We start from the raw sequence: 7265 nt of genomic DNA on the forward strand, positions 1-7265 counted from the left end.
AGAAAAGTCTAATGGCATTTGGGAGTAATGTATTTTATAAAACCCGTTTTTGCAAAGGAAACTTTTGAAAGGACACTTGTGTAAACACACTCACACACACAATATTTCAATTTTGCTCCCTTCAGTTATAATTAAATAACTACTGTTATTATGCTGTTATGAAAATATATATATATTCTGGTACATTTTGGCAGCTAGAGCTATCAAACAATATAAGTTGAAGATAAAGCAAATAGAACCTGAACAACAGACTTAAAAAAACAAAAGAAAAAAAAAGAAAAATCAACAAGTGGCTATTTTTTTGTGTGTTTATGATATTCGAAATATGTATCATGTCATTTATGAAGAAATATCTGATTTTGTATTTCAAGTTTTCTATAACACATTTTTTTCATTTCCTACAATGCATGTGTGTAGGGTAAACATTTAAATTTGGGTATATGTCAAATCCAGACGGAAACCCCCTAAATGAGCCAAGTGCTTAAGGGGTTAATTCTGACTCAGGAAGAGTTTGCTAACAGAGTTCTCTTACGAGAGCTCTCTCGTACTGCGTCTTAGCTAAGACGCTACGGGAAAAGTCTCTTTTCACGAAATACTGAAGCAAAAAATTATCCTTAATTTTGTATTTTTGTAAAGCGCATTTGCAGCAGTACACAGCCATAGGCGAGACGGCTCGCTCGCTCACTGGCTTGTTCTGCGGCAACTGCACAGCCTATCGAGCGCAGGCTGATGCAACTTCTTGCCACTTCCCGCCGAAACGGGTGTGGCCCAACCTATAAAAGGAGCTCGAAAAGGCTGACTCACCTGATTTTTCATCTCTTCAGCGAAGCTCACGCATCGCTGGATCACGAGGAAGCAAGCGCCGTCTGGAAGAGCACATCAGCAGGACGAGCCATCCTGAAGCCGCTGGCACCGCCGCCATCCACTGCCGTTCCTGCTGCGCTATCCGGCGCCCATATCCTTTATAATCCTTGTTCTGTCATAATCTGTGTGTGTGTTCGCCCTGCGACGCACGTTCACAAAAGAGCTGCGTCTTTTTAAAGATGCCTTCGTGCGGCTCGTGCAGAACCCCGCTCAGCGAAGGAGATCGTCATGTCATCTGCGTCTCCTGTCTGGGTGAAGACCATGCAGCGCTCGCGCTCGCTGATGGAGGATGTCCTCATTGCGAGCTGATGCCTATGGTGACTCTGAGGACTCGCCTGGCATACTTCTCGAAGCCTGCATCATCCGCTGCGCCGCAGCGCCATAAGAAGCGCCGCTCGCAGCGCCTACCAGAACCGCCTCCAGCTCGGCCGAGCTCGCCGGTTCCCTCCGCTTCGCCGGTCTCCCCTGCATCGCTTCCCGATGCTCAGTGTCCGCTGCTTGCCGACGCGTCATCGGAGGAAGTGGATCTCAGGCCCGCGTCGGAGGAAGAAGACACGTGCTCTCTGCTGGCTTCGGGCAGTGAGGGTTGGACGAGCTCCGTGGATCTCGCGCCAGCTGCTCAGAGGCCCAGCAGACGGGGGGATATCGATAAGGAGCTGATGCGTGTACTCTCGTTGGCCGCGGCGAGCCTCGGCCTCGAGTGGTCTGCACCAGCGCCCCCTTCACGTTCCCGGCTGGATGGTAGCTATCTTCCGGATGAGCGCTCTTCCTCAAGCTCAAAACACGCCCCTTTTCTTCCTGAGCTTCACGAAGAAGTGGCGAAGGCTTGGGACGCTCCATTCTCGGCGAGAATCCGCTCATCTGTTTCGCCAGCATTCTCCACACTGGACGGTGCTAAGAACAGAGGCTACCTGTCACTTCCGCCGGTGGAACAGGCTATAGCAGCGCACCTTTGCCCGCCCTCTGCTGGACGGCGGACTAAGGCGGCGTTGCCATCCAAAGCCTGCCGCATGACGTCATCGCTGCTCACACGGATATTCTCTGCTGCTGGGCAGGCTGCGTCTGCGTTACACACCATGGCGACGCTACAGATTTTCCAGGGCGATCTTCTCCGCAAGCTGGATGAGATGGGACCTGAAGCGATCTGTCTCGCGGATCTGAGGAGTGCTTCGGATCTCTCCCTCCGCGCTGCTAAGTCCGCTGCACAGGCCATGGGACGGGTTATGGCTTCCGCTACGGTGGCTGAGAGGCATTTGTGGCTGACGCTTTCTGACATCAAGGAGTCTGAGCGCGCTGCGTTTCTTGACGCTCCGCTAACTCCTACCGGCCTCTTTGGATCTTCCGTCAACGAGTTTGTGGAGAGATTCGCCGAGGACCAGAAAGCTTCACAGGCGTTCAAGCACTTCTTGCCGAAGCGCTCCAGTTCTGCAGCTAGCCGCTCTAGACCGGCCCCACAGAGCTCTCAGTCACGCCCACCGCCTCCTGCTGCGCCATCACGACAGCGTCAACAACGCAGCTCGGGACCCCGTTCTCGCTCTTCGAGCCGTCGCCCCGCGCCGCGGGAGCCGCGGCAGAGGATTGCGGTGAAGCCAGAAGCCCCGAAAGCATCCTAGCACTGCTGGGAAAGCGCCGGTGTTCGAGTTCCGCTGCGGCCGAGCTCTCACCCAAGCGCGCCGCTGTTGCAGTTCCAAGAGTTGCGACTGCCTCAGTGTTTTCTGCAATGAGCAAGCCTGCACGAGTGCCCGCTTGCCTGCACACAAAAGCCGTTATCACGGCTACCCAGATGTTTCACAAAAACAGCGTTTTTTCTGGTGTCCCGGCCACGGCCGATGGTGCTATAAATGTTGTGACGATGCCCACTCCTCAGTGCCCATCTCCACATGTAAGCACAGCCCTACACACAGGGCCTGCGCTCATAATGTCGACTCAAGTCGGTCGCGCACACTACATAGTAAACGTGCCCACCCCTCAGTGCCCACAATTACTATGTCACACGCGTCATGCGGTTTCTGTAAAAACGAAACCCGTGCACGCTCGTCCGGCCACGGCCGATGGTGCTTTAAATGCAGTGACGATGCCCACTACCCAGTGCCCATCCCCACATGTAAGCACAGCCCTGCACACAGGGCGGGCGCACATAAGATCGACACAGATCGGTCGAGCGCGCCGCATAGTAAACGTGCCCACTTCCCAGTGCCCACATACACTATGTCACTTACGGCGCGGGGCTTCTGTAAAAACGAGGCCCGTGCACGTACATTCTGCACAGGCAGACGGCGAGTTGGAAGTGGTAAAAGTGCACACATGCAACCCACGGTTACTCGCAGATATATTGAGTCCCACGGGACCCGCTCAGCCTCCCTCCAGTCGGTTAAGCGCCGGAACGGGGTCGAGGATGAGCGATCTGCCCGCTGTGATCAGCGCGCTCCCCGCCTCAGATGCGCAGCACACTCGAGCGCCGCCGTTGCCCAGTCAACGGAGCGCGTGTCACATCCAGCCCTTAGCCATTCATGCGAATGCATGGTCAGCGCTTCCAGGGGTTTCGGATTGGGTGCTAGGCATTATAAAGAGAGGCTACTCGCTACAGTTTTCTCGACGCCCACCGCGCTTCTCAGCGCGCGTCGAAACTACGGTCAAAACAGAAGTAGCACACATACTTCGGGACGAAATATCGAAACTGTTGAGCAAAGGGGCTGTAGAGCCTGTGTCTCAAGCTCAAAGCGAGGGGGGGCTGTACAGCAGATACTTTCTGGTGCCCAAGAGAGACGGGGGTCTCAGGCCCATACTGGATCTAAGGCAGCTGAACAAGGCATTGATGAAACGCAGTTTCAAAATGCTCACGACCAGGAAGCTCCTCGCGCAGATTCGCGGAGGGGACTGGTTTATGTCAATAGATCTGAAGGACGTGTATTTTCAAATACAGATAGCGTCAAACCACAGGCGGTTTTTGAGATTCGCCTTCGAGGGCCAGGCATACCAGTTTGCAGTCCTGCCATTCGGCTTGTCCGTAGCTCCTCGTACGTTTACGAGGTGCATGGATGCAGCGCTCGCTCCTCTCAGACTCAGAGGCATACGAGTGCTGAATTATTTGGACGACTGGCTAGTTCTGGCCCAATCACGAGCGGAGCTCGTGAACCACAGGGCTGTTTTACTCGATCACCTCGAGAAGCTCGGCCTCAGTGTCAATTGGGCGAAGAGTTCGCTGAACCCCAGTCAGACGATCCTGTTTCTGGGTATAGTTCTGGACTCGTGTTCCATGACGGCGCGACTGTCACCACAGCGCACGATGGGCATTCAGCGCGCAGCGAGTTCTTTCCGCCGCGGCGCGACTGTGTCGCTCAAACACTGTCAAAGGATGCTGGGTCTCATGGCCTCAGCATCTCCGGTTCTGCGGCTGGGCCTGCTCCGCATGCGCCCCCTGCAGTTCTGGCTGAAGGCTCGGGTGCCGCGCAGAGCGTGGGCGTCTGGCCGGCTGCATTTCAAGGTCGATCAGAGCTGCGTTGCGGCTCTAGCACCTTGGACAGCGAACGGCTGGTACCGATCAGGTGTAAGCCTGGGGACTTCCCCGAGTGTGAAAATGGTGTCGACGGACGCCTCCACTTCGGGATGGGGAGCGCTGCTCGAAGGCAGACCGTCCTTTGGCCTATGGTCAGAACGGGAAAAGCTCCATCATATCAACTGCCTGGAAATGCTGGCAGTGGAGAATGCGCTGACGCGCTTTTGTCCCCATATCAAGGATCACCACGTCGTAGTCCGTTCGGACAACATGTCCGTGGTGTCCTACATAAATCGCCAGGGCGGTCTCGGGTCCCGAAACCTGTACAGGCTGATGGAACGCCTCCTGATTTGGGCTCAGCGCAACGTGCGCTCGCTGAGAGCGGTGCATGTGCCTGGACTGCAGAATCTGGGTCCAGACAGGCTGTCCAGAGGCAATGTCCCTACGGGCGAATGGTCTCTACACCCGCAAACAGTTCGGCTGTTGTGGGAGAGATTTGGCAAGGCGGAGGTGGACCTCTTTGCGTCCCACGAAAACGCTCACTGCCCCGCATTCTTTTCCAAGAACGAAAGCGCGCTGTCACGGAAATGGCCGTGCTGCCCGCTTTATGCGTTCCCTCCCGTCTCCCTCCTTCCGCAGGTGATAGAACGGGTGAGAGAAACGAGATGTTCAATACTGCTTGTGGCACCTCTTTGGAAGAACCAACCATGGTTCCCAGATTTGATGCAATTAGCGGATGTCGCCCCATGGCCGGTACCGTTGAGGAGAGATCTCCTCTCGCAGGCCAGGGGCTCGATTTGGCACCCTCAACCGGAGTTGTGGTCCCTCCATGTATGGGCACTCAACGGTTACCCGCTGATCTCGCAGTGGGAGTGCTAAATACCATCACTCAGGCTAGAGCTCCGTCGACACGACGTCTGTATGCCTCGAAGTGGTCGGTGTTCTCCAGCTGGTGCACAGCTCGAGGTTATTCACCCCTTAGTTGTGAGGTGACGGAGGTCCTCTCCTTCCTACAGGAGCTGTTGGATAAGGGCAGAGCCCCATCCACGCTCAAAGTTTATGTGGCGGCCATCGCGGCGTTTTCTGAAACGGCGTCCGGTCAGTCAATAGGAAGGAACGATTTAGTCATCCGGTTCCTCAGAGGAGCTAGGAGGCTGAATCCTCCCAGGCCTCCGTCAGTCCCTATGTGGGACCTCGCGGCGGTTTTGGAGGCCTTGAAGGGTCCCCCTTTTGAGCCTATCCAATCGGTTAGCCTTCAGCATCTGTCGTTCAAGACAGTATTCTTGTTGGCTCTCGCTTCTGTGAAGCGTGTGGGTGATTTGCACGCGCTCTCGGTGAGCCAGTCGTGCTTGGAGTTTGGGCCCAATGACTCAAGGGTCATACTCAAACCTAGGCACGGTTATGTGCCGAAATCCCTCAACACACCGTTTCGGGCTCAGGTTATTGCCCTGTCCGCCCTGCCGGTGTCAGGGGAGGATGGAGACTCGAGTCTTCTTTGCCCTGTCAGGGTTTTAAGAGCTTATGTGTCTCGCTCTGCTGCCTTTAGGCAGACGGAGCAGCTATTTGTCTCATTCGGTGGACGTTCCAAAGGAATGGCTGTTTCGAGACAGACTCTATCCAGATGGATAGTTGACGCCATAGCGTTAGCTTACGCTTCCAGGGGCCTTCAGTGCCCGTTGGGCGTCAGAGCACACTCCACAAGAGGCGTCGCCTCATCGTGGGCGTGGTCTACTGGGATCTCCTTGCAGGATATATGTATGGCGGCGGGTTGGGCCTCGCCGTCTACATTTATCAGGTTCTATAACCTGGAGGTTCCCGCCTTGCAAGCAAGGCTGCTGTCGGTATAGAAGAATCAGGGCCCTGAGGGGAATTCTGAATTCATGAGCGCTAGACGCTGCCGACTGTTATATGGGCAGTATTGCGTAAGACCCGCATTGCCACATTGGTCAGGCCTTGCCTCGGCTGTGTGATGTCATATTGCCGCATCTACGGATGCTGCTAGATATGGGACGGAGGGTTTTCCCCCTTTTTCTGTCCCGGACTCTCTGTGAGTCCCTCAGGTGACTGTGCACTGTATATCCTGGGCGTTGCTTCAGGTTTATCGGTGTGTGATCCCTGCGCGCACGGCGTTTTACATCGGGTTCCCGTAGCGTCTTAGCTAAGACGCAGTACGAGAGAGCTCTCGTAAGAGAACGTACTCGGTTACTAAACGTAACCTCGGTTCTCTCTAGAAGAGCGAACGAGTACTGCGTTCTCTGCCGTGCGTACGATTCACTCTGGTTCGCTTCGGCGATGAAATAAATCAGGTGAGTCAGCCTTTTCGAGCTCCTTTTATAGGTTGGGCCACACCCGTTTCGGCGGGAAGTGGCAAGAAGGGCGCGAAGCGCCCTTATTGGCCTGATGTTGCATCAGCCTGCGCTCGATAGGCTGTGCAGTTGCCGCAGAACAAGCCAGTGAGCGAGCGAGCCGTCTCGCCTATGGCTGTGTACTGCTGCAAATGCGCTTTACAAAAATACAAAATTAAGGATAATTTTTTGCTTCAGTATTTCGTGAAAAGAGACTTTTCCCGTAGCGTCTTAGCTAAGACGCAGTACTCGTTCGCTCTTCTAGAGAGAACCGAGGTTACGTTTAGTAACCGAGTACGTTTGGTTTGATTTATGACTGCACTATGAGGGTCATGAATGGAACTTGACACTACTACTGCACTGACAAGTTGGTGTGTGAAAAACATTGCAGTAATTGTGCAAGATGGGTCAAGTTTATTTTTTCCCCCACTGTCAATCTGAAAGAATTTTTGAATCTTCTCCACACGATTCCTAACATGATTTTCACATACAGCATTGTGTGCAGTGTATAAAAAAAGATTTGATGAGAACTGAAACTTTGTGTGCATCATTTAAAATTG

Source organism: Carassius carassius, chromosome 4, assembly GCF_963082965.1.
Source record: "Carassius carassius chromosome 4, fCarCar2.1, whole genome shotgun sequence".
Classification (NCBI taxonomy): Eukaryota; Metazoa; Chordata; class Actinopteri; order Cypriniformes; family Cyprinidae; genus Carassius; species Carassius carassius.